The sequence below is a fragment of the Apteryx mantelli genome, chromosome 2 (genome assembly GCF_036417845.1).
Source record: "Apteryx mantelli isolate bAptMan1 chromosome 2, bAptMan1.hap1, whole genome shotgun sequence".
NCBI classification, from domain to species: domain Eukaryota; kingdom Metazoa; phylum Chordata; class Aves; order Apterygiformes; family Apterygidae; genus Apteryx; species Apteryx mantelli.
Window position 1 is genome coordinate 91,292,205 of NC_089979.1, and position 27,928 is coordinate 91,320,132.

General features: G+C 43.2%; 1 protein-coding gene and 1 non-coding gene across 7 annotated transcripts in view; one reads left to right on the forward strand and one right to left on the reverse strand.

The window, feature by feature from the left end:
* Positions 1 to 7,263: 7,263 nt before the first annotated feature.
* Positions 7,264 to 7,332, reverse strand: LOC136991480 (small nucleolar RNA SNORD123). The gene has a single exon (XR_010883634.1). It is a non-coding gene; the product is annotated as a small nucleolar RNA SNORD123 (small nucleolar RNA).
* Positions 7,333 to 11,164: 3,832 nt separating this feature from the next.
* SEMA5A (semaphorin 5A) overlaps positions 11,165 to 27,928 on the forward strand; it is a 326,582-nt gene continuing 309,818 nt past the window's right edge. For 2 of the 6 annotated variants that reach the window (XM_067291023.1, XM_067291024.1), the window contains exon 1: positions 11,583 to 11,763. The gene's annotated coding sequence lies outside the window, so the exon portion shown is untranslated. Of the gene's footprint in view, positions 11,337 to 11,582; positions 11,764 to 12,172; positions 12,445 to 27,928 lie in introns of those variants that run through there. The other 4 variants (XM_067291026.1, XM_067291025.1, XM_067291022.1 and 1 more) reach the window with 4 other exon arrangements.

Genomic DNA, 27,928 nt, shown 5'->3' on the forward strand with positions numbered 1-27,928 from the left:
ATCTGGACTGGTAATAAAGCCATCTCTTAGATTCTGATGCTGTTCATTAAGAAAATAACCAGAGCTGTTGAAATTTGTTTTGAAATAAAAATCTTTCATGTAAAAGTAGTAATTTTGGCAATTCTTATGGCTTTTTTTTTTTGCTCAGTTAAAGATCAGGATGGAATGCTCTGTTGCTAGCTAGATATAGCATTTTGTCCAGGTGTTTGTAATACTAATCTAGTATTGTTGTCTACTACAAACATGGAGGGAAATTTATCTTTTATTCTTCATGTACTGCAAGAGATAACTGAGCACACACTGATGATACTAAGTTATTGTGTTTGGCAAAGATGAAGGGCAACTACAAATAATTGCTGAAAGACCTCACAATACAGAGTGACTGGATGATAAGAAGGGAGGTGAAATTCCATGTATATAAATGTAATACGATGCACATAGAAAGGAAACAACCCTAACTTTGCATGAACAGTGACAGATATGAACTAGTTGCTGTCACTCAGGAACCAGATATTGGAGCTACAGTAGATAGTTCTGTGCAAATGTCAGCTCAACGCTCAGTGGTGGCAAAAAAGGAAACTAAATATTAGAAATTAGTAGAAAAGGACAGAGAATGACACAGGAGACCTCATGTTGCTACTGTGTAAGGCTTATTGCCATGTAAAGGCATAGCATGCCCAAACCTGAAATGCTGTTCGCAGTTCTGGAGACTGAGAAGTTAAAAAATTGAGATTCATAAAATCATAAGAGGTCTGGAGAAGGCAAATAAGGAATGACTAGTGACTGCATCTTAGAATATGACAAGTGATAGCAGTTGGGAACCTGCACAAAACAGGAGAAAGGGCTGCTTTTAAAAAGCCGCTTCAGCTGCAGCATTCCTCACCCTAGGGTGCTGGGGATGCTCCGAGTCTAAGTGATTGCATAAATTAATGCCAGACAGGTCTATAAAGGGCTGTATACACATAACAAGATCCTCTGCTACTGGGTGTCTGTGAGCCATAAAGCACTGGAGGCTAGCTGTATGTTTGCCTTGCTATAACCTCCTGTAAGCATTTGGTATTGGTGAGTGCCAGAGAGGACACGTAGGCTAGGTGGGCTGTTCCCCTAATCGCTGCTCATGTATACTGAGGAGCCCGAGTGCTCTGAGTGGAGGGGCTCTATCTGAATAGTTGGGGAGAGGATGGATGGATTTCAGGCATAGTACTGAGAAAGCACTTTAGTGTTTTGTTGCCACAGTGAAAGGTGACATATTTTTGTCTTTTCACTTTCTCCATTCTTCTTGCTTTTTTGTACTGTATCACTTTTCCTCACCTACTGGCTTTTAATCTCTTTCATTTCTTTTTTTCTTTGTCCCAAGTAATCCTCTAGCTCTATACACAGAACAGAAGTGAGCATCCATATCAGTGAAACTATTCTGTAAAAAGTTTTCAGCTTTCCTCCTTTGCTCTTGATTTTCTCCTGTGGAGCTGAGTTTAGCTTACAGTCCCTGATCTTCTAGCTATTGGTCCGTGCCAGGAGATGCAGTAGGAGGAAATTGGTGTAAAGAGTTACGATTCTTGTTTAAGGTTGTCCTCTGTTGTTATTACCTCACTGAAGAGCATGCAGTCTGTCATATGCTTGTTCACCTAGTATTGAGAGATGTGTTTGCAAAGCGGTCCCATGGCAACTGCACAGCCGGAGCTATTGGTGCATCATTAGCGGCTGACACCTTGATGGGATCTTGGAGGAATCAGCCTATGCTTGGGCTATGCTAGCATTAATTAACATTTAGAGGGATGAAAGTTTTTTTGTTTTGATCCAGGCATTGGCACAAGGCTCTTGGATTTTTCCAGGATGGAGCTTTTCTAATAGGGTCACCTTGAATGGAACTAACACAAACAAATGGGGTGCTGATGGATTTTCAAAAGTGGAGTATTGCTTCTTTTTAAGTGGGTGGAATTAAAGCTGGCCTGTGGCAAGCTCTGTTGAAAATCCTACATTTAATACTTGTTATGCTCTCATTAATTCTTTTTAGAAAGTTTTTTAAGTGATATATTGACATAGCACAACATTTTTTCCCCTTCTCTATTCTGAAATAATCAAAAGGACATAGGTAAAAGATGTGGAATGTTTTTGAAATGAGACAGGAGACATTAATTTGGCCTCCACTCCTCTGTTTTGGCATTGAGAGAGTAATTTGTTGGCAAGTTAAAACATTCCCTTTTAGCTTTTGATGACCCAAACTAGTTTGAGCCTACAAGCCATCAGTCTTTCTTCATTTACCCTTCCTTCCTTGAGGCCATTGCTATTGATTCTATAACAAGCAGGGTCTGGTATCATCAAACCCAGCTGTACACATACTGCGTGATTGCTGTGACATAACAAATTACATTTTCCACAGGATTTAGTCAAATGTGTTTTCATTTATAATCTTACTGAAAAAAAAATAATCAGTAGGACTTGTTCATTCCTCCAGCACTTTAATTTCAGTTACAGTGCAGGGAGTTGTAAGAAAAAGGAGAAAATAAATACCAAGAAGAGACATGTGTTAGTCAGGAAATTCAATTCTGAGAAACTGAATGCAGCCTTAATGACATTTTAATTAGATATAGTTAGACACTCCATTCGTAAGTCCTGGGTCTTGAAGGACTCTCTCTATATCTCCATTATATCTGAGCACCTATGGCTTTTTTCCATCACACTTGAAGAGATTTTTTTTATCAGCCTTCCCAGAAAAATCGCAGTGCATATCTTTCTATCAAACGGAAGGACTGTTATCAATTTTTTTAATGTAACAGTAACACCCAATGGTAGATCCAAACTAAACCAGAGTCCTGTTGTGCTAGCCACTGAGAAAATGCACAAAGAGATATAAGCGCTGAGACTGTTATTTCCTAAGGTATGTTATTTATGGATGAAAACACAGTGTTAGTACTAATTGGTATTGTTATGCTCTTAAACAGATCAAAAGGACCTGTACTCTTGATGTTGCCTAGTTATAAAACACAGGCTATATGTTAGTTATGTGTATTTTTGGATGAGTGATCTGCATATTACAACTGAAAGGACAGTTATCATCTAAAATGAGAAAATTCTGCTTTCATGATCTCTACTAACAAATTCAAAGAGTGTTTTGCCACCCTCTAAGTCTTTCCTCACTGACTTCTCCAATCACAGTCATTACGCATAATACCCTTTTTAGTGTTGTGCAAGGAAATGTAAGCACTTCGTTTGCTTAAAGGGCTTTCGATCATGTCAACCTAGAAATGATATAACCTGGTCTTGCTTCCAGTAAAGTCAGACAAATCTTTGCCAAGGATTTGCTGTTGACCAAAAATGCAAAATCTTTACAGATGCCCTTATTGTATCCAGTAAGGAAGGAAGATCCTGGGGAATTAGCCGAGCCAGTGGCTTTTTCTGGCAACCTGCTACAAAGCAAGGCCAGATCTTCTCTAGCGTAGCTCTGTGCCTGCTGGCCCTGGGAATAGTAACCATTAAACTTTGAATAGAAGTATGTTAATCTCATCATTTTATCAACAGAGGGCATGGGAAAAGCAGCAAGAATGTGTTGGTGTGAGGGATGGAGGAGTATAGGCTGTGCAGCCAAGAGGTGAGACTATTACAGGAGAAAGTGTATGAGAAGCCAGAGGACCTGAGGGTATGGCTATTGAGATGTCAGATGCAGCCTAGGGAAAGCAGGCTTCAGTAGTTCATCTCAAGGAGCTGCTTGCTTCCATGTGCAGTTGTTCTGACGTTGCATTGGCTTCCGGTTCATGGAGAAATCACTACCTAAAACCCTCCTATAAATCACTGCGAATGCATATGTACGTATGTAATTCTTTTTCATTAGATGGTTTATCATGCTGCAACCAGAAGTTGCCAATTATCCGTAAAGCCCAGTGGGCTACTTGTTGTTCTCCTATCTGGATGTATTTTGGAACCCACATGTTGTTGCTTTCTTTGTGCTACATTTCTCCATTTGCAAAGCACTCAGAATGCTTTGGGAAGATTTTTCTTCAGAAAATCCTTGACTTCAGAATCAGTTCCCATCTCTTTGTCCAAGCTGTTGTGTCTCTGAGACATGAGACATAACTTGTCTATTTTTGAGAAAATTCAAGAATGTTGCCACACATGAGGGATTTGGACTGCAGTTGGATGAAGATGTTATTCTTTAGCGTCCTTATTTTGTTGAGGTAATACAAGACTTCCCCCCCCCCCCCACACACACACTTGTTGAGAATCCTGTTTTTAATGCTCTCTTTTTGGTACTAGAAGGAATTGATTATTAGAATAAAGATGGCATTAGCCTTGTAGCTCCTACATATTACTTTCTCTGCTTCACTGTTGTCTTCTTAATTAGAGTCTCTTTCCACAGTTGCCAAAATCTATGCAAATCTGACATTTTTATGCAAATTATTTCATTAGCTAGTTTGTCTTGCTACAACTACTTCTAAAACTTCAGCCTTTAAAAGCCTTTGTGAAGCAGGGTTGGTGATTCAGCAGTCATAATGAACAGACTCTTGCTCTGTTTATACAGCACCATCAGTGCATACGCCAACCCACGCAAAAGCTCTCAGCTTCTGCTCTGAACTGAGGATGTCCATGCAAGAGGAGAAGTACTTCAAGGCATGTGGATATTACAGTCTTGGTGGTCTTTAGGTATCTGCTGGTAGCATTTAAAGCGTGACAATGGGTTTACAAGGCCAACATTGCTTTCAGCTTCTTTACTCTAACCTGGTATCTTTTATGAACCTCAAAGTCCCGTTAGGTAGAAAAAAAACTCAGTGGATCTGGGCTAACTACAAAGCAACAGTGGCTCTTATTCTTTGACAGGACCTCTGGACATCCCTCCCACTAGTATGTCTTTTAGAATAAGGCTTGTTTTCTGAAAGTTTAGGTTTGGAAAAATCACATTCTGGCTTCCTGGAGCTTGCTCAGGCTGGGCATTGCTTTCTTCAGCAAAATCTCTTACATGTTTTCATATGTCCAGCCAAAATGATACATAATGAACCCAGAATATTTTTAATGGAGCAGCTTTTATTGACCAAAATACTAAGAAAATCAGTAAAAACATTTTTAAATACAGTATCTGTGATTAAAATTATTTCAATTGCAACTGTTTCAGACTATGGAAAACAATAAGAGGGATACATATTTAACAAAAAAATTTAACTTACCCCAAATAGCTGACATTAGATGGATGCAAAGTCAAACACTCAAATGCTACATAATACTAGAATTAGGGTTACCCAGTGCATTTTTAGTGTACCTTCTGTTAATGCTACTGCTTCCTACTTTTTCTCCTCAGGGAGCATCAGCTTCTTTTAACCTGAGAACTGACCAAGTTGCATTGCAAGCTGATTTATGCAGTTTGAATGAAAGAACAGCCTACAGTAGAAAAAGAGCTGCATGCTTTCAAATGGACCGCCCACGATAAGCAGGCGTGATTGACTTTGCTAGCAGAGCTCACACCTGCTTGCAAAGTGGTAGAAGCCCTCTGCTCTGAGCATCGCGTCAGCGCAGAGCACCATGTAAGGGCAAAAGGCATGACTGCAGTGGTTTAGCTCCACGCAGGGCTCCTGCGGCAATGGTGCTCTGCAGCAGAGACCCCCCCCCTCTGCTCGCGCTGCTGCGGAAAGGCAGGTGACCTCCAACCGCTGTCACCGTTTGTGTCAAACAGGGAAGAAAAAAAAAAAAAGACACTTTTTTCTTTCCAGTTGTTAGGCGTTTTCTTTTTGTGATCCCAGACTAAAAAGCCCAGCTGCGAATAACACTGCCTAGCTTTTACATTACGAGTGATGGACCATTGACCAGAGTGGAGGAGCAACAGAAGAAAAGATGACTTGAAATGGACTTCTAACTTTCCTTGCTGCTGCTAAATGATTTGATCTGATAAGGAACGTATGGCAGCAAAAAAAAAAAAAAAAAAAGTCGATTATGATATGCCCTGTATATTTTAAAGCTCCTGCGTGTTTTGCTTCCCATGTAAACCCTCTTGACAAGTACTTCTAGCTTCCTGTCTTCACTGTGTTATAGAGTGAAATGGCAGCATGTGAGTGAGAGCTTGGTCACATAAACATGTTATAAACCATTTTCTCTCATTGAAGTCAGGCAGTGAGACTTCTTGTAGGACCAGCTTTCTTCTGTTTAGTCTTTTTAGTTTATTTCAATTTAATTTACATGTATTTTTAATGGATTAAAAATGTGCTATATTTATTTAATATTTATTTAATGCTATTTAATATTTATTTAAAATAAAAATGGCCACACAGCAGCTTGTTCTGATTTAGCTAAATCCCTTTTTTTAAAGCCACCTAAGGGCTGGGCCTGCTTGGGGAATGTACTCTGAAATCCTTGGGCACAGACAACCCCCCTGTCTCTTCCCATGCTGTATTCCTAACCACTTGGCACTCGCTGGTTGTTCGGTGTGCCTTCCTGGGGGAAATTGGATTTATGGCTCCTAATCCTACATCAAAGTGCCATGGCCCTTTTTAGCTAAGTATGAGGACTATGCAACTGGTCCGGATTTGTTCTCGAAATTGCGATGTTCCAGCTCTATGCAGGCAAGTCTTACGCCAGGTATCGCCTCTACCCATGCAGCCATAAAAAGGCCAGCATAAAAGCCTGAAGTCTATATAAGCCCTACACTATGTGTTTTAGACTGTTTTACAGTAATACGGTTATACACGTGCCTTTTACCCAAATCGCACTTGTGCTGCTGGGCGATCTGGTAACACAAGGATCCAGTATTGATTACGGAAGTGCAGACAGAGGGCAACAGCCGACATTGCTGATTCATGCCCCACCTTCTTTTGAGGAGAGGTCTTGGGGCTAGCAAGCAATAAATTGAAGTTAAATTAAAGTAGTCTATAAGGGAGAGTTGTGCGCAGCTAAAGGCAGCAGAATGTAATGTCATCCAGCATGGAGGAAAAGGCATGCTAATATTTTTATTATTTATGAAATTAAAAAATCCAGAACCTAGGTTCAAATGTAATAAGGCCACACCTTAGGTTTATAACTTTTCCTAATTTCAGGCCAATATTCTGACCTATTTAAGAGACCAGAATTATTGATGTTGCCTATTAATTCTATTCCTCAAACTTTAGGACTGGATTTCTTCAAGGTAGTCCTTGTTCTCACCCCCTCTTGCTCTTCATTTGGACGGTGGCAGTTCAAGGAAGCGTCTGAAATGAAAGAAAGAAAAATACACACACAAAAATTGTTTGATTGAAGATATTCATTCTAAAATATTGTGGTTTTTTTTTCCCCTAGAGGAGTTATGAAGGTGAATCAGGAAATGGATGGCTTTTTCAGGTCACATGGATCAGTACCCCAGAATTCATCATTTTCACCAAATAACTGATCATCATCTTTTAGGGACTTGAAATTAGATGGTCCTTACTTAATGTTTATTTAACAACTGCCTTATCCGTCAGAGACTTTAATGAAAAGAAAGAGGCAATCAGCCCAATAAGCTCACAGAACATGTTTATAAATACAAGTGCACATTTATTTATATCATGTAGTTGTGTTGAAAACATCACCTTAAACGTTCATAAAATTATACCATTGTGTTTACAAAGAGCCTTAAACATACAAACACCATGAGAAATACTGCTTTATTCTCTCTTTTGATCACAAACAGTAAATAAAAGAACCCTTCAGGAGAACACCTAGCTCTCAAAAGTCAAGTAATTTAGAAACTCATCTTGCTGTTCCTAATCCCTAGATATTACAGATGCTAGTCAGTGTAACCTTTAGCTACAGCACTACAGCACATAATGTGAGACAATAATTTGACAAAAAAAAAAAAAAAAGGAGAGAGTTTGTACCTATGACATTTATTTCCGTGTGATATAAAGCAAGTATTGCAATGGTTTCTTTTGCCCATTAGAACTGTATTCAGTCTGAACTTGTCTTTTATTTGCTCCTGGGGTACATGCTATGCAATCTTGCATGTCTTGCTTTTTAACAGTATATGTGCCTACTGGAACTTGCTGTACAGGGCCAATTTTAATCCTCTGGATCATCTGCATTCCCAGGATGGAGAAGGCATCCATATTTTTCCATATAACAACATCAGAAGTCCCTGACATAAATATAGCAGATTCATGATGACCCAGCCTTCGAAGATGACTTTGCTCAATGCAGGTAGGAATACTGAGGAGTTGCACAACTCTGACCCGGCAGGCCAAACATTTTCCTAAATCTCAATAGGAAAGAAGGAAGAAACAGTGATGGCAACCTGGTGAATAGGTCTCTAGCTTTTTTTAGTGCAAAGGGCCATAAGCACTCTGTGTCTCTCTGTCCCTCTCAGCGAAGTCAAATAAATAAGGTGGATTCAAGATGCTAGAATGCACAAACTTGGTGTTTTTTTAGAATTGGTTAAAAAAAGGGAGCTTGTTTACATGCCCTGTGCTCCTGCTGGTCTGCCCTGAAAAGTTTCTAGTCACCAGGAGGTTTCTCCTGAGCAGGTGATGATGAGGTCAAAAAAAAAATTAACTCTGGGATTCAAAGTTTCTTGCATATGTCTCTGCTGAATTCAACAAAAACAACTGATGTTTTCAATGGAGTGAAAAAAGCAAAATGCAACAGCAAACAAGCCTTTGAACTCTGTTATTGTGAAGCAAGCTAGCCCTTTTCTCTATGATGGAGGCACAGCTCAAAGCTCAGTTTTACTGAACCTAACTCCTTTTCTTCCTCCTTTTTTTTTTTTTTAAACCTAACTTGAACTTTGGACTTTTACTATCTGATATTGTTTATTAAACTGAAAAAAGGCAGACATACTGCCCAAGGTGCTCTTCATGGGTAATCTGAAGCCAGGCCTTCATTTACCCCATGGCTTTCCTGCCTAAACAGATGGAAATCCACCCCCTTCCCTGCTTTATATCCTGCCACTGTGGGGAGGAGTTGGAACCTGGCTTCCCACAAAGCTGGCCAAAAGCCAGGAGTGCAGCCTTTGCTTTTCCAACTGCACCACCTCACAGCTTCCTCACGCTGCCACCCCCGAGCCCGCTGGACTCTGGTTTGTTGGAGGGAGGGATCAAACAGTGAAGAATTTAATGATAGAAAAACAGAGCGCACAGGAGGAGGAGGAGGAGGAGGAGGATCTATACTGGAAGAAGGCTGGAATTGGGATTGGAGTTGGGACTAGGTCCTGCAAGGGTATTTTTCTTCTTTACATCAGATAGTAGAGCTTCCCCGGCTTCTTTCCCTCCCCCCAGCATAATACTCCTAGATCACGTTAGGATATTCTTATTTATCTCTGTTGTAGTCGCACATGGAGGCTTAGCCTGGGATCGAGACACCACTCTGCAAGGTAGTTGTAGAGACTCAACCCAAAAATCAGTAAAAGTTATAACCATAACACGCCTGGGGATCGCTTTGCTTAAAATTGCATGTCCAACTTCTTCAACTCATCTGACTTAACTCTGCATTTGGACACAGGGTTTAAACAGTCTTACTTTGTGTAGCTTTATTTCAAACACAGTTACTCTAATGAACAGTTTCATGGATCTTTTTAGTTCTTTTCTATCAAGCTTCTCAAAACAAAGTAAAACGAAAAATAATTAATCATTGACATCAGTACTGTTCTTTCATGAGATGGGTGGTGAAATCTGAAGCATGTGACTTAGAAACTCTGGGGATTATATAGAGAAAGTATGATTTCTGGGAATTTTTATTAAGATTACTGTACATCAAAATTCAATATCATCTAATAGCTATAAAAGTCTCTTCATCTTTTTTCTTACATGTGTACCTGTTCTTCAACAGCCAAAGTGCAGTGGAGTTGTTAGGAGCTAAAATGTACATCAGTCTGGGTGTTAAAATTTTGATTTTTTTTTTTTTAACTGGTAGAGGGTTTTGTGTATACAGTGCCTACTTTTCCATGTTAAAATATTGACATTTTGTTTTTAAGGAGTCAGAAAAACAAGTATATGTCCTATCAAAAAAATCTAAAGCTATTGTAATAGATGAAGATATATAGAAAACATGAGATTTGGTGATGTCCCCAGACACATCTTAAAAAACACTCCAAACAAGTTAACAGACTGTATATATGAATCATCCTACATCTGCAGTTACTTTGATGGCAATTTCAAGACCAGACAGATTTTCTACATGACTATTTTCTTGAGATAAGGGAATTTCACAAGAAAGTGACAAAAATATACATTAAGTCTGAGTGATAAAACTGTATTGTTATAATTAGGGAAGCATGCCTGACTGTCAGGATTATATGACTGGAATGGAATAAGAGTTTGGCCTTTAGCATCTGTTTTTTTTTTTTTTTTTTAAACTAACAAGCAGCCATTAAGAATCTTCCAAATTTGAGAGCTTTCATTTTTAATGATAATTATGAACTTTCATTAACATTTCTCCTTGAACACATTTCTTTTATAACATGACCAAAGTTAACATTCTCCCTTGAGTTGGATGTTTCGGGCGATTTGGATTTGCAGCATTTTGGCCTGCATATAGCTTTTGATTCTGGTTGTTTTAATTAAGTATATTTTACAGGATTACTCTGCTGTGGATCAGTTCCATGCTTTTGTTTGTTTTAACAAACTCTTAGTGCTTTATTCTGCTAACAGGAGAATTTGCTACAACTAACAAAGTCAGTTCGTGCTGTGGTTTATAGCAGAAACATGCAAATGCTTTCATAAAAGGGGGGGGGAAACCTTTGATGGAATACATTAAAAAATACGTATGAAAAAACACAACCTACCGGTTTAATACGGATGGATGGGCTAAACAGACAAGGGCATGCATGGAAAATGCCGTGAGAGTGCCGGCACGGCGGCGCACGTACCTGGGGAGGATGCTGCGCGCGGGCTGGCCGCTCCGCGGTGCCACGTCTACCGGCCCCTCCGCTGCGCGGGACCTTTGCAGCGAACTCTCCCAGGGCCTAAAAATAAACTTTCGGGGCCGACACGTCGCTCTGCGCTGGGAAGGCAGGCGGCGGGAGGAGGAATCGCCGCAGGCTTTTACGTGGCCACAAGCCCGCCAACCCCTGAGCCCCCCCCGCCTGCGCGGGGCTGCGCGCCGCGGCCGCCGTGCGCGGCTCTCGCTCGCTGCGCGCCTACGGCCTCGCGCCGCCGCCGGGGGCACCGCGGCCCGGGCTGCAGCTCCCGCGGTCGCGGGTGCCTCCTCGGCAGCGCCGCTACCCGCGGCGCTTCCGCGCAGCGCCCGCGGAGCCCGGGCAAGCGGAGGTGGCCGGCGCGGCCACGCCGGGCTGCCCCTCGCTGGCCTCCTCCCCCCCTCGCCGCCGCTGCTCGTCGGGGGTTGTTGTGCGGAGTTGCTGTGCTCGGAGCTGCTCGCCAGGAGAAGCCTCAGGTCATGCTTTTTGGGCTGCGGTAAGTTTAAAAAAAAAAAGATAGAAAAGCCCAGACGAGCCCCAGGCGCAAACATTTCAGGCGGCTCAACCAGTTGCAACTTCGCGGCGGGCCCGGAGGGGGCAGCGCGGGGGCGGGCAGGGAGCCGTGCGCCACCGCCCCCGGCCCGGGGCGCGGCGGCGGCGGGGGCTGCGCGGGGGCATCCGCGCTGCGCGGCGCTGGAGCCTCCGCGCTTGCCTGCGCTGCGCTCCGCCCCCCGCGGCGGGGCAGCGGCTCCGGCTGCGGGCGCGGAGCGAGAGCGGGGGGCGGCGCGCAGCTGCCGCGCCTCCAAGTTGTCGGGCGGCAGCGCGGCGCGGATGCGGCGGCGGGCTCCGCGCGGCGGCGGGGCTGTGGCCACGGCGCGGCGAGCGGCGCAGCCTGCAAGGTGCAGCCTTGCCGGCATCCCCAGGTACCCGCGCCCCTGCCCCTCTCCCCTCCGCGGGGTGGTAACGCGGGGGGCGCCCGTCGGGCCGACCGGGGGCTTTCGGGCAGAGTCGCCTTGGCGGGCGCGGGAGCTCCGCGGGGGGTGCCTGGGGGGCCGAGGGGGCTGGCAGGGCTCCGGCTGCCGCGGGGGCCGAGTGCCGGCAGGGGGAGCCGGGAGCGAGGCGAGCGCGCCGCGCCGGGGGGCACCGCGCCGGGGGGCTGCCGCCTCCGCCGTCCCGCCGAGGGGCGGCCGGAGCCGCTCTCGGGCACTGGAGGGACCCCCCCGAAACTCCTCTGAGGGATTACAAGATGGGCAGTAATTCTCCCCTGCGACTGTACTGTTGGCTTAGGAAAAACCGGGCTGCAGCCTTAAAATACCTCCCGCTGTACTTGGCGGAGCCGGAGCCCCTGCGCGGCTCCTACGGGCGGTGCGCCGCCCCTCGGCAGGGTCTTCTCGCCGAGGGGCGCTTCGTGCGCTGAGTCCCGACCCCGGCAGGGCAGCCGGGCGCTCGCGAACGTCTTGGAGAGGCTTTGTCGTGCTTCTGCAGGAGAAGTTTCCTACGTGTCCTCTTCGGTGGAGAGCAGGAAAGAAGTGGTGTGGAGGGCACGGAAAGTTCTCCTAGAAACTTGGGGTTTTCTGTGGGATACTGCACAGCTTATTCTTGCGGTATGATTTGAAGTCCTAATTTACTTTTATTGTCACTGTGATTTAATATAGCAACTGCACTGGCTTTGATCTGTTGTGTAAGTGTATTTTGGCACCTTTTGGGGAGTAGAATTTGAGTTAGCATTTTGTAATAACACAGAAGGAGACACCCCAGTCTGTTGTATTAATCCTTATTTTCATGAGGATTACTCACCAGATAAATGATAGCTATTGTGGTTTCTCATATCAATCCAGATGCCTAGCATGCACATTCGATTTACACAACGATAATCTGCCCAGTGTACTTCTGGAGGGGGGGACAGGACTGTCAGTGGCGTACAGTCCTTCAGCAAATTGTACTATTAACAGGAAAGGTTTATGCATGCATGGACATGCAGCTGTGCTTCGCTGAAGACCTAAGCTATGTTTACAGCTAGAAATTGCAAGATTCCAACTCGGAAAAGCATCCATAAATCCTAAAACTAGAAATTCTCGTTAGAGTTTTAGCAAGGGCATGCTCCAGGCACACTAAAATAGCTTACTTGAAGACCATGTTTTCTGAAAGCTGACTAAACGCTCTTAATTTGAATCTTTCTATGTAATACTTAGCCCAGTTAGAGCTCTGTAAAACAGAATTTTCACAGTGGAAGTTGCCCTCAAGTTTTAATTCCAACAGTTTCAATGTCTTCGGGATGTTAAGTAAGACTCCCTTGAATTGCTGATGTGCAGATGTGTTTCATATGTTTTCCTGAAGAGCCTGATGCATACTTAATGAAAAGTGTATTGCCATCTTGAAGGACTAAGATGTGGCCTAAAGTACTTTGTTCAGCCTGTGAAAGATTTTGCTAGACTTCTGTATTTTTGTGCTGTGTTTCCCTCCCTCCCCTCCAGTAGGTAATGATAATCTAATTTTGCTATATTTACTAATGGGTTTATCTCATTCTAATGTTGCACAGCTGTGAGGAGTCCTGTTGAGAGCCAAGCCTTTGCCCTGGAGGGTGGCAGTTTACTTTTCTGTTCAAGAGGTTGTTTTGAGCTAAGCAGTGTAAACACTTGCTTTTAAGTTGTGCTACCTCTTCCTTAGGATGTTGGAACAGAGTTTTGTTTTGACTGAAGAAGCTGAAGGCATTAATATCATTTCTTTTAATCTTTAACCAGTGCTGTTTTCTTAAAATGTTTGCAGGTAGTAAGAGTGCTTGTGCACTTTGTAATCATCCATAAACTTTGGTTGTAGCAGGATTGTTGAGCTAGTTTCCTGCTGCGCTGTGGGTGATAAGCATGTATTGCTGTTGCTTCCAGGAGAAAAGGAGTTTTATTTCCAGCTACTTGGCAAAGCATGTGGTTTCTAACCCCTATTGACATGGTATTGTAGAAATATAGGATTATCACTGAATGAGGTTCGTTACTTCTTGGTGAATAACCTATGCATTGCAAGCTGTAAATGGCAGAAATACAACATAAGCATCCTGCCAACTTCAGTTTGGCTGTTAGAAGTTGTGGGAAGGAGTTCAGCAGACGAATGAGTTTCTTGGATGAACGGGAGCAGACCCTTTTCTGCACCTTAATCTTTCAAGGGTGACATTGCTGAGTGTTAGCAGTGAGTTATTTCTGTGCTGTGAGTCGTGTAGGTGGAGTTCAGCTGATAGTATGTGTGCGGGTGTAACCCAGTACTGTGTTGTTTAGCGTAAAGCAGCATCTAATAGTTAACATGGTGTGTTCACTGCACTCTGAGTAGCAATGATGGTATAATTTAGCTGTAGATTTAATAGCTGGTTTATAAAATGTTGATGTTATCTTAATATTTAGTAGATATATGCTCTGAAGTTACTATAGCTACTGAGATAAACTGGTATGATTGCTGCTGTAATTAGAAGGAGGAGCATCGAGGAAGTCTAATTTTCTGTAACTTCATTTTATGGAGATGTATAAGTGGAGTTCTTGTCAATGCTGAGTTTCCCCAAATTATTTTTAATCAGTCCATTTCTCTTCATTATTATCCTTTTTGCTCTCTTTTGCATGTGTACATCTTCCTTATTGTAAACAATTTTAAGTTGCAGACTGTGTGTTTGGTCTTTCCTAATAGGTTTTTTAAAACTGAAACTGATTCCAAAGAATGAGGCTTTTTAGCAAACATTATAAACATTTTTCAAACTGACCCTTCTGAGATATCTAGCTTTTGTCAGCTGTTTATGGTAAGCTAGTTTTCATTTCCGGCTTGCAGCATTACAGATGTGACTGGTAAAAGACAGGTGGCAGTCTACTATCTGCAATTTTTACAGAAACCTGGTGAATTTCACAGCTTGAATTCTGCAGTTTAGGTATAGTTTGCCATTAAAATGAGTATTTTTCCATAAAAGGTTGGGTTGTTTGAGTTTCAGTTTGCTTTGCAAATGTGTCCAATTATTTATTTAAGAAGTTTGCCAGGTTGCAACTAAATGTAGCACATTTGCTTAATATTAGTCAGGAAGTTAGCAAATGCAAACCAAGCTAATGTCCCCCAAACTGCAGTCTAATTAGTGCTTTGGTCTTGTTTTTACTAAGACTGTATATTCCAAAGTACAAAGCGTGAAAATCTCTTGTCACTTAGTGGATTTATTAATGTATTTGATTCTAATTTGCCTATTCTCTGAGGTCCTGTGAAACAATGCAGCTGTCTGCTGTATAAATCAACTCTCTATAAATCCCTGAACTCATTATTTTTGTATAAAAATGTTAATAAAATGTGAGAGATTCTGAAGAGTTCTGGAGAGTTTTGGGGAAGAAATCTGTACTTGTATCCCGGTATATATTAGAAAGTCAAGTAACTTCAAAGGACCTGATGTTCTGCAAATGATAGTAGTAGCATTCAGGAATTGGTGTGAAGTCTGTGTTGAAAACTTTGCAAATGCATTGTCATGTGTTTAACTCAACAGTAGTGTAACAGGAATTGCTACTGTTTCACTTGGAGGACATTGACTGAGTAGCTCTGAATATTTGACATAGAATTTGATGATTTTGAAATCCTTGCTGGAAGAACAGCAACGTGCAACCATTTAGCAGCATTTTATAGCTTTAGAAGAATTTTATAGAAATAACTTTCAGAATATGAAATGCAGCCCATTGCTGTCTTCTATCTCTGTAATGTTGGGGGTGACTTCTCAGACCTTACAAAATTCACAGGATGAATGCATTCCAATATACATGATAAAAGTGAGCTACCTTGTCTGCTTCCCTCCTTTTCTAAGTTGCAAGTCTAGAGGGACCATCAGCACGCTGCTGGAAGGTGCTTTCTGGTTAGAATTAGGTTTATCTGAGAATTGAGGGTGCTCAGTAAACTTAACTGTAAGGCCTCTGTAGTTAGAGAGAGAAGGTATTTTAGTAATTTTGTGCTCTGTTCCTATGGCCAAGGGTAAGGTTGTTGCTGAATCACTGTTTCTATTGCTGGTGAGCTCTCCAGACAAAGGTATGTGGACAAATATTTGTGTTGTGGTTTAAAAAAAAAATGTTCAGGTAGTTGTTCTGTGCTGTGTTTTCTCCAGCATAAAGTCACTTCAGAAATTCCTGCCTCTGTGTTTTTCTCCTCTGCTCTGTTCTTGTTTTTTTTCTCTTGTAGCTTTTTTTTTTTTCTTCCCCCTCCTCTCTCTCCTGCTTAACCTGGATCATTTCAGTGACCTGGTTTCAATGGAAGCCCACTGACAGTTGCGTTGGCAGTGTGACGCAGGAACGCTGCTGAAATGGCTTTGGTATGGGAAAAGGCACCATGGGATGGAGCCTTTTGTGTTGAACTTGTCTGAAAATTCAGAAAATTCTTCAGAAAATTCTTGACTTCCACAGTTACAGGGAGGTAGCTCATGCACGTTGCCTTGTGCATCTCAAAGCCTGGCAAAGTTTTAGTCTTCCTGCATTAAATAAGAGTCGGAATTGTAGGCTGTGAAAAGAGACTGGATTTTGTCCATAGTCAGTGACTGCTGTTTTCTGCGGTGGGCTTCTTGGCAGGTCCTCCCAAAATTGCCAGTGCAGCTGGGCTTGCATGTTACTTGATCTGATTTCTGCTCTTGATGTCCTTGTCTGTTATGTCATGTTCAGCTTCTTATTTTGAACTCATAGTAGAATTATATGGTTATTTTATTAGATTATTTTATCAAAAACAGTGGGTGAAAAACTGCAATTTTAATCTGGCTTCTCTTGTTCCTGTGCGTGCTTTTCTTCTCTCACTTTTCCAACCTAAGCAATGATTTTGAAGTAGCTAGTATGAATGTTTAAGGGGAGGCTGAAGACAGTAAGTGCAGAAAATTGCTATTAGCCTGTGATGTGTTATTGCCTAGTACTGCCAACACGGGACTTGCCTTGTAGTTGAGATAAAAAATGGGATTTCGACTTTGAAAAGGAGTAGAGAGGACCGTTTCCTCTTAGCGCTCTTCAAGGCATATCAGCCCTGGGGTGGGCCAGGAGACTGAACGGTCAGCCTCATAAACTACCTGGGTTGCTGAAGTAGCTAAAGGTGGTATTGGTAGGCTTGGCATCTCTTGTTCCCATTTCTGACATTGCAAGTCCACATCCTGACTCTCCCTTGATAACATACTTAAGTTTTTATCTCCTGTCTTCTAATAAAGCCATCTTTGTGTGACCTGACAAACATTGAGTGCTGTGTTCCCCAAAGACAGGCAGCTATAGGTAGAGTACACTGTATTACTGGGAGAGTGGTGGTGATTTTTTTTTTTGTCCTCTTTGGCAATTCTGTGTCTTTATGTCACTCTGTTGTCTACTGGCTCCTTTTAATTGTGCCAGTGTAATTCATTACATGGTGTCATATTGAACTGATCCTCTTAAAGACAATTTTTATCTTTGAAGCACACATGGCCAGTGATCCCAGTAAGACCTTGCGGGCACTGGTCTTGGCATCACTGAGGGTGTGGGATGAATATTGTGATATGAGGAAGGAGGGGAGAGGAGGATTTTGCATGTGGACAACAATTCTGATTAGTCCCTTGAACAGTGATGAGATTTAGGGCTGACAGAAGAGTTCTGGCAGATTTTTGCCTCAGCGGGTTAGTGTGTTTGTGTAGCCTTTTGCTATGTTGCTTTTGTGTGAGGCTGCAGATGTATGGCCAACCTCACCGGCAGTCCAGGCTCATGGACTGACATACCTGAGATGCAATGCCTTGTTGCATTGCCCTTGAGGGTACTGGAAGTGGGGAAATTCAGGGTAATTGCCTGTCTGAAACCTGGAGCTCAGGCTACCAGAGCTTGTCTGTCAGGCCTTAGACCCCCAAAATGTTGGGACTTAAAGTACAGAGCGACATAACTGTTCTGGACACTTACTTTGATTTGTCAAAAGCACCAGTTCCTACATCCAGATCTAGAGGGATCTCTCTGTGAGAGAAAGAAATCTGGATCAGGGTGTGGAAAAAAAAAAAATAGTCTTGAACTACAGGTAAACACTTAATTCTGATTTTTGACTTGAATCTTTGCTCGTCTCTCAAATCTGCTATCATGAAGTGCTTTTACAATAACTTGAGTGAAATGGGTATTTCCATTGAATACCCATATGAACACATTGGCTGCAATGGGTTATCTGTGCCTTGGAAAACGCACGTTACTCTTCTTATAGATGACTATTGACAAAGCTCTTCCTTTAACCTCAACTGTAGAGTTGCTGAGTTTTAACTCAGTGTTGAATGTCCTTGCTTCTGCATCAATAATCTTTTTCTGCAAATGAATCTTTATAGGAAGAACAGTGATTCCATGAGCATTTGTATAAATATCTATAGATATCTAATAACTGAACTGAGCAGTGTTGGGGAAAAAACACCTGGCTGTTCCTGAACATCCTTCATGCTGTGTGTTAAGTACTTTTAATCCCAGCCTGTGTACCAAGGTGGAGTCTCCATTCATGCATTGTTGTTCCCACTTTTTTGTATGCAGTGATCATTCCCGGTGAGTTCAGCTGTATTTTAGCACATGAAGTGAAGCAGGTGAGTCACTCTGTGTGGAGCCATCTAAATAGTAAGATTTCTGGTATCTTGTGTGATATGTTATGAAGTAAGCTGGAAACACTAGCTAATTGTCTTCTTCTAATGTTTCTATTGAGTAGGAGCTGGCTGTATCCTGCAGGTGATATGTTCAGTTTGCTCAGGATTATGAAGCACCAAAGAAAGAGTAACACATCCATATAATAAAATTAATGTAGTGATAGATGCTTTAGAAGTGTGTGAAAAATGTAATTATAATTATATCTGGGCTATGATAGGCAAAACCCATTTGAGTAATAACTTACGTGTGGGAACAGTTGGGTGGGGGTCTGCGAACAAAATTCATCTAGTTAGATGACTGGATCATAACGACGCTCCTTCCTGAAAGTAAAACCTATGTATAATTCATAAGCTTTCTGTGAATTGTAAAATGTATCCATGACATTTGTAGTTTCTTAAAGAAATGTTCACAAACAGCATATATAGATGTTTCCTGGTTTACTGTATGCATGGTCAAAATTAACCACACCTTTCAGTTCCTATATATGTATGTGTGTGTATGTCTTGGTACATATACATGCACACACATGCATACACAAACGTGATTGCAGCCTACTCCAGTTTCTGAAACAGTAGTATTGGCTAGATCATATTGTCCCTGTTGTTTTTTGGCTGAACTGCTTCTGTAGCCTCCTAGACAAAAAATAATAGCAGAGGGATAGATAAACCTTTCTAAAGGGCAGAACTAGTCAGTCTTAGTCTGGTGTTTACTGCGCAGGACCATGCCAAAAGACAAAGTGAATTGAAATAAAGATCAGAACACTGGTTTTGATAGTTTTATTTTTGAGCTCAAAAGAGCTCATCTCTTTGAAGAGCAAAGAAATGTCAGAATCAAATACTGATTATGTGGAGTATCTAGAATTCATAAACTTGTTAACTTTATTCTAGCAAACTGGACTGCAGGGAAGCAAGCTTAGCTTGACAGTGGGTGAAAAAATGAATAAAATAAATGTAATTTAAATTAATCCTTAACCATGGCTATACAGAGATCTTTTAAAGGCAGAAGGCATGATATGATTTGGCTGGATTCAGAAGATGTAATTTAAACTGTAGGCTTTTGGTAAATTATGAAATTGTATTAGCATAGGCAGACCAGAAACATTGCCAAACGAATTGGGCTACAGTAATAAGAACTCACATGCACTAGAAGTTTGAGACTTTAATACACTCTTTTTTTTTTTTTTTGAAAGTTGATGAGCGTTTTGTAAGTGCAAATGATTCTCCTTAAAGTTTACCTTAGGTTTTAAGATGCATTCTTGCTGCAGATTCTGATTAAGTCTACCTGTGGTTTAAGATTTAAGTGCAGTTATTACATGTTAATTATTGAATCTTTCAGACTGCTTCCTCTTCTTCTCCCTCGGATTTGCAGCTGTAGTTCCAAAAATGTGATTGATAGATCCTAGTATGTTATCCGAGACCATCTACAGTACTACATTGCTTTTATAGGGTTCCCTTTTAAAGGGTAGGTGCTAAGGTTGCATAATGATTGTGAGGGGGAATATTGAGGGTTGACACTGACACTGGTTCATGGTCCAAACAAATTTGGAAATAAGAGTTCTATGAGGTATGGTAGCTAAATTTTAGTATGATTGTATTTCTAGTTAATGAGTTTTTGTGCTCTGCAGAGTTCCTTTTTGCTTTGTGTAAAGCAAATCTTGAGGCAAAAAAAAAAAAATCTGAATAACACTTGCTTTGTTGCTTAGTAATTTGACTTAATTCTTCTAGCTTTGCCATGTGCAGGATGGTGTCTAAGGTAAAGGAGGCCAGGGCACTCCTGCATCCTGCTACTAGGTTGTAAATACTTTCTAAAACAATCACTTGTTGCAGCTTGCAAGAAATACTCTGTAAGATTTTTGGTGTTTATATGTTAATACAGAAATGTTTCTGCAGATATTCAAGGTGATTCTTTTGTGCCTGTAAACAAAACTGTCTGAATGGCAGTGCTGGTCTAGTTTTCAGATTGCACTCTGACTTACCTGTCAAGGATGAGAGTCTCTATCTACCATAGGGATAGGAGGAGAAGTGGGAGAAGAAGAAGGAGAGAGGATATATTGGATGTGTGGGGATGGAAAGCTTCAGAGGAAGCCAGAGCCTGTCTTTTGTAGGACATTGTGGACCTCATCAGTGCTAGTAGGCTGGATATGGACAAACGTGAAATTGTAATAGCCTTTCTTGCTTCTCTCCACCACTACGTGCAGGTGCCCCACACCCTGCTCAGGCTTGCACTCTCTCCCTGGGTTCCTCCTCACCCAGCCTTGGCTGTTCATGGGCTTAGGCTCCTTTTCAGGTAGTTCAAGAAGCAAGGTTAGCTGCATCCACTGCTCCAGTTCTGTCTTTCTAAAGTACTCGGAAATATACAATTAGCTAATGAAATACTTGATGGAGAGTTTCTCTCACACATACCTGCGCGAAGCTTGATGGTGGTGTCACTAATGCAAATAATGGGCAGGCAGAAGGAGTTGCTGTATAATACAAGTTACAGAAACAGAATCTCAAATCAGAAAACTGGGTCACGATAGTTGGATTCAGGTCACCAGCTTTGAGGGCGGATGCTGTTTTCATCTGGATGTCGAAGGTCTGTGGATCTGCAGGGCTTTCGGCTCTTCTCCAGGTATTGACTTTCCCTTTGCTTTGTTAGTTACTTGGTGTATGCTTCTGTGAATTACGTGTTTCTCAGTACAACTTGAGTGGATATATGAGCCACTTGATGCTATGCATATGTTACTGAGGCAGATAAGTTTTTGCAATTATAAAACGCACTCTCAATACATAACTAAAGCTAACCCATAAACTAAGATGTGTATTTTGGGTTCAAGAAGTCAGTGTGAAATAGCTTGTTTTAACTCTTAGAGAGATCTGCAGTTCAGCATAGTTCCTTTAAACACAGAGCCAGACTACTGTTTTCCACCTTCTGTTTCTGAAAAACCAACATTTTTCCTAAAGTGATCAAGAAACCAATCCTCTTGGTCATCTGAGGACTTGTGATGAGAAGAAGAGCTGTGAAGCGACACTGCTTGGTTTGCTGCGGAACCCAGTTCAAGCGGGCTGCAAAAGCACAGGGGCCTTCCTGCCTGAATGCCATTAATTATGGCCAATAAAGAACAGATACATGTTTGCTTAGATTATCTCCAATACAAAGTATACTTGAAGATAACGGTAAGAATTTTGGTAAAGCTTTTGTCATTCCAGTATCAGCATGTCCAAACCTTCCCCCTGCCCCCTCCTTGTCTTTTAAGTATCCTCTTGAAAATTTTCCAAAGGTAATTTTATTAACTTAACATAGTGCAGATGTCTCTGGCAGTGAGGAATAAGTCACAGTGACTTGTGCGGTTGTGTCAAAAGTATCATTAGAAGGCTTAGAACAAAGGGAGCAATTAATGAACAGTCTTTGCTATGAGCAAATGTCAGTGGCTCCTCCAGGGCTAAGCTGCTGCCTTGCCATATTCATTAATTGCTCTTTTTAACAAAGTTGGATTTATTTAAACATACCTGAGGAAACCCGCAAAAACAGATCAGAAGTATTAGAATGGAAAAAGTGGCCTTTCATTTAATAAATAAAGACTTTTTCCTTCTCATGGAGTTTTTTGTGTTTTGTGTAACTGTTTCTGGCTGACATTTCCCCCTGACTATTGGTTGTCTTCACTGGAGCTTTTGGCTGAAGATGTGCCTTCTTGTTTACTTCAGGCTGCATACTGAATACTCTGGTCACATTTAAATCTCCGTGATTAAAAATTTATTAAAATTTATCATAAAAAGGAACAACTCTCAGTATGGTTTCAGTCTGCCTGTTGAAATGTAGCACATAGGGGAAGTACACAGGAGCAGAGGTGTAGAAATCTTAACCCTTTGTTGTTAAGGCTCACCCCAAACTTGCTGACTCTGCACCATGGTTAAAAATGTCTTCTTGGGCAATCTGGAGAGCAGCTCTGTAGTGTGAACTCTTACTTAAAACTGGATTGTCCATTGTACTTGGCGATTTATGGGTCTAAATTTAAACTTTCATGAATGGTGGTTGCCAACATCCATGTTTTTATGTGGAATGCAGTAATATGTTTATTACTATGTTCATTCATTACATTTTTGACTCTATTTTCTCACTCAGCAAGATAGAGGTAGTTGTGGTTGTTGTAGTAGAGATGACCGGAAGAGTCCATATAGAGAGTGGAAACTACTTCAGTATGATTTTTCTGTGCATTGAACTGAAATTTGCAATAATATATTTAAAATACTGTTCTTCTGGTGTGAAAGACTGTGGAGGAGAGGGAGAATAATATACACCACAGCTGACCTCTTCTAAATACACTATTTCCAGATATTTGCTTTGGATTTGTTCCTAAGCTTTTATTGTTTAAAGATAATCAAAATATGAGGAAAACTTTTGCAAAAGGACTTTGTGGCAGTTTGCAGTTTCGAGCCAACCGGTAACTGGAGATTTTAATTAGCTTACACTTTAAAAGTGGAGCTGTGCCATTGGGCAGGCACGTTAGAACTTGGTAAAAATAGCATATCCTATAGTGGCATTCATCCAGCGATCTAAAATTAGCTTTGTATCCTGGACATGATACTGCTGGTGGTCACAAGCAGTAACATTCAGCACCCTCCATTTTTCAAGCAAGTCAGAACACACTTATTTTAAGCATTTCATGGTTTTATGCTAGGCTGGCTTACTGTTATTCCTGTTGTTCTTTATGTGGCATCAAAATGTGCAATGCATTTGGTAGATATTAAAAGAAGGCCTTGGACAGAGACATTTAAAATGGTATGATCCAGCCCCGCATGAGTGGAAGTCAGTGGCAGAACTCCAGCGAGCTTCAGCTGGGAGTTTAGGTAGAGCCCGACTTATTTCCGATAACGTGTGGGCACCCAGCGGGGCTTCAGGAACGAGAGTGCTTCATTCCCTGTTGAAGCATCTCTCTTGCAGGGTTCCCGCAGAGTTGGGCTGCACAGGCTCCAGGAAGGGCGCTTCTCCCTGAATTAGGGGACAGTAACACTTGGGGGAAAACACAACTCGGGTATTACGGTCCAATTAATTTGAATGTTTGTGGGACTTATAATAGAGCATGATTAGTTGTATGGGGAAAGGCTACACTGACTTTTTTGTTTATATGTATAACAGTCAATATATTGATATAGAAATGTAGATGCCTCTAAGTGTGGAGGGAGATGAGAGAACAGAGGGTAAGCATGTATATATAAATACTCTCTTAGAGGAACAGTATCTAGAAACAAAATCAGTGTTTACTTTTTCTGTTGCACTTTAACTATGTGTTACTATCATTTTTAGTATTCAAACTGAGTATCTTAATCTTATACTTCATGGAAGTGATTACTAAAGAGACTTTCAAATTAAGGCTTCTGGCTTTAAAAATCATGATTCTGTGCTTCACTCCCACTTTTTTCTTAAGCATAGTTTTTTATAATTCTTCATCATATTTAATAGTTGCAAGAATTTTAACAGCTGCTTGGGGGATTAACTTTTTCCCCCATCCTTAATTTAAATGATATCTAATATTTTCAGTTGGCTTCACTTTTAAGAGTTAAGCTATCACTGGCATGAAGAGTTTGGATTATTAGTTCACAGAATCGCTGAGGTTGGAAGGGACCTCTGGAGATCATCTAGTCCAACCCCCCTGCTCAAGCAGGGTCACCTAGAGCACATTGCACAGGATTGCATCCAGGTGCGTTTTGAATATCTCCAGAGAAGGAGACTCCTCAACCTCTCTGGGCAACCTGTTCCAGCGCTCTGTCACCCTCACAGTGAAAAAGTATTTCCTCATGTTCAGATGGAATTGTCTGTGTTTCAGTTTGTGCCCATTGCCTCGCGTCCTGTCGCTCAGCACCACTGAAAAGAGTCTGGTCCCATCCTCTTGACACCCTCCCTTAAGATACTTGTACACATTGATAAGATCTCCTCTCAGCCTTCTCTTCTCCAGGCTAAACAGGCCCAACTCTCTCAGCCTTTCCTCATAAGAGAGATGTTCCAGTCCCCTAATCATCTTTGTAGCCCTTCGCTGGACTTGCTCCAGTAGTGCCACATCCCTCTTGTACTGGGGAGCCCAGAACTGGATGCAGTACTCCAGATGTGGCCTCACCAGGGCTGAGTAGAGGGGGAGAATCACCTCCCTCGACCTGCTGGCAACACTCTTCCTGATGCACCCCAGGATACCATTGGCCTTCTTGGCCACAAGGGCACATTGCTGCCTCATGCTTAACTTGGTGTCCACCAGCACTCCCAGGTCCTTCTCAGCAGAGCTGCTTTCCAGCAGGTCAACCCCCAACCTGTACTGGTGACTGGGGTTATTCCTCCCCAGGTGCAGGACCCTGCACTTGCCTTTGTTGAACTTCATGAGGTTCCTCTCTGCCCACCTCTCCAGCCTGTCCAAGTCTCTCTGAATGGCAGCACAGCCCTCTGGCGTATCAGCCACTCCTCCCAGTTTTGGGTCATCAGCAAACTTGCTGAGGGTGCACTCTGTCCCTTCATCCAGGTCATTGATGAAGAAGTTGAACAAGACTGGACCCAGTACTGACCCCTGGGGGACACTGCTAGCTACAGGCCTCCAACCAGACTCTGTGCCACTGATCACAACTCTCTGAGCTCTGCCATTCAGCCAGTTCTCAATCCACCTCACTGTCCACTCATCTAACCCACACTTCCTGAGCTTCCCTATGAGGATGTTATGGGAGACAGTGTCGAAAGCCTTGCTGAAGTCAAGGTAGACAACATCCACTGCTCTCCCCTCATCTACCCGGGCAGTCATTCCATCATAGAAGGCTCTCAGATTGGTTAGGCATGATTTCCCCTTGGTGAAGCCATGCTGACTACTCCTGATCACCTTTTTTTCCCCACATGCTTGGAGATGGCCTCCAGGATGAGCTGCTCCATCACCTTTCCAGGGATGGAGGTGAGGCTGACTGGCCTGTAGTTCCCTGGGTCCTCCTTCTTGCCCTTTTTGAAGACTGGGGTGACATTGGCTTTCTTCCAGTCCTCAGGCACCTCTCCTGTCCTCCATGACCTTTCAAAGATGATGGAGAGTGGCTTAGCAATGACATCCGCCAGCTCCCTCAGCACTCATGGGTGCATCCCATCAGGTCCCATGGATTTGTGGGTGTCAGGTTTGCTTAAATGATCTCTAACCCACTCCTCCTCGACCAAGGGAAAGTCTTCCTTTCTCCAGACTTTCTCTCTTGCCTCCAGGATCTGTGGTTCCTGAGGGCTGGCCTGAGCAGTAAAGACTGAAGCAAAGAAGGCATTCAGGAACTCTGCCTTCTCTGCATCCTTTGTCACCAGGGCACCCACCCCGTTCAGCAAAGGGCCCACATTTTCCCTAGTCTTCCTCTTGCTGCTGATGTATTTGAAGAAGCCCTTCTTGTTGTCCTTGACATCCCTTGCCAGATTTAATTCCAAACGGGCCTTAGCCTTCCTCGTCGCATCCCTGCATACTCTGACAACCTTCCTATATTCCTCCCAAGTGGCCTGTCCCCCTTTCCACTTTCTGTAGACTTCCTTCTTCTGGTTGAGTTTTGCCAGGAGCTCCTTGCCCATCCATGCAGGTCTCCTGCCTCCTTTGCTTGACTTCCTACTCATAGGGATGCACCGCTCTTGAGCCTGGAGGAAGTGATCCTTGAATATTAACCAGCTCTCTTGAACGCCCCTTCCTTCTAGGGCCCTAACCCCTGGGATTCCTCCAAGTAGGTCCCTGAAGAGGCCAAAGTTTGCTCTCCTGAAGTCCAGGGTTGCAATCCTACTTGGTGCCCTGCCTCCTCCTTGCAGGATCCTGAACTCCACCATCTCATGGTCACTGCAGACAAGGCAGCCCCCGACCTTCACATCTTCCACCAGTCCTTGTTTGTTTGTTAGTACAAGGTCCAGCAGCACACCTCTCCTTGTTGGCTCCTCCACCACCTGTGTCAAGAAGTTATCATCAATGCTCTGCAGGAACCTCCAGGACTGTTTGTGCCTAGCTGTGTTGTCTCTCCAGCAGATATCAGGGTGGTTGAAGTCCCCTATGAGAACAAGGGCCTGGGATCGTGAGGCTACTTCTAGTTGTCTGTAGAAGGCCTCATCGACTTCCTCATCCTGATCAGGTGGCCTGTAGTAAACACCCACAACAGTGTCACCCATGCTAGCCTGCCCTTTGATCCTTCCCCATAAGCTCTCGACTTGCTCTTCATCCACCCCTAGGCACAGCTCAATACATTCCAGTTGCTCTCTCACATAAAGAGCAACTCCACCACCTCGCCTTCCTGGCCTGTCTTTCCTAAAAAGCACGTAGCCATCCATGACAGCACTCCAGTCATGCGAGCTATCCCACCATGTCTCTGTAATGGCAATGAGATCATGGCCCTGCGACCGCACACAGATCTCTAGTTCTTCCTGTTTGTTCCCCATGCTGCGTGCATTGGTGTACAGGCATTTCAGAGAGGTGATCGAGCATGCAGGTTTCCCAGGAGGGGTAAAAGAGGGTCCTCCATAGCCACATCCCATGCGCACTTCCCTGGCTGCATTCACCTGCTGGAGGCATCCTGACTTGAGCAGTCTTTTGCCAGCTACCCTGTCACTATAACTCTCCCCTTTCCCCATCTTTCCTAGTTTAAAGCCCTCCTTACCAGGTTGGCCAACCTGTTGGCAAAGACCCGCGTGCCCCGCCTCGTGAGGTGGATCCCATCTCTCCCCAGCAGTTGTCAATCTTCAAACAGGGTCCCATGGTCGTAGAAACCAAAACCCTGTTGCCAACACCAGCGGCGCAGCCAGTCATTAACTTGGAAAGTCCGTCTCCTCCTCCTCTCATCCATCCCCCTCACTGGCAGGATTGAGGAGAAGATGACCTGGGCTCCCAGACCCTTGACCACCATCCCCAGAGCTCTGAAATCCTGCTTGATGGTCTCCAGTTTGCCCTTGGTGTCATTGGCGCCCACATGGAAGAGCAGCAGTGGGTAATAGTCCGAAGAATGGACGAGCCTTGGCAGTCTTTGCATGACATCTCTCACACGAGCCCCCGGCAGGCCACAAACCTCTCTAGACATGGGGTCAGGTCGACAGATAGATGCCTCCGTCCCCTGCAGCAGGGAGTCCCCCACAACAATCACCCGCCGCTTCTTCCGGGCGTTCTGGCAGGGCACAGGGTCTGTTGTCCCAGGTACTTCCCTTGCAGCCATGCCCATCTCCTCCTCATCCTGGAGGGCACTAAACCTGTTCTTCAGCAGCAAGTCTTCAGGAGGAGTAGGAGCCTTTCTCCTCCCACGAGCAGTGACCAGTTTCCAGTCTTCTTCTATGATTTATGATGTACCGTTTCACACAGCACAGAGCCGTCTGGCAACTCCACTGCTGCGGGTGTTGGGACTCCCGAAGCTGCACAGTCTCCGAGAATACCCTGTCTATCTCTTGCTCTGCTTCTCGGATGCTGCGCAGCCTACTGACCTCCTCCTGTAACTCCCTTATCTGATGACACGACTTGTCAACAGCAGCACACCTCCTGCAGGAGAGCTGACTGCCA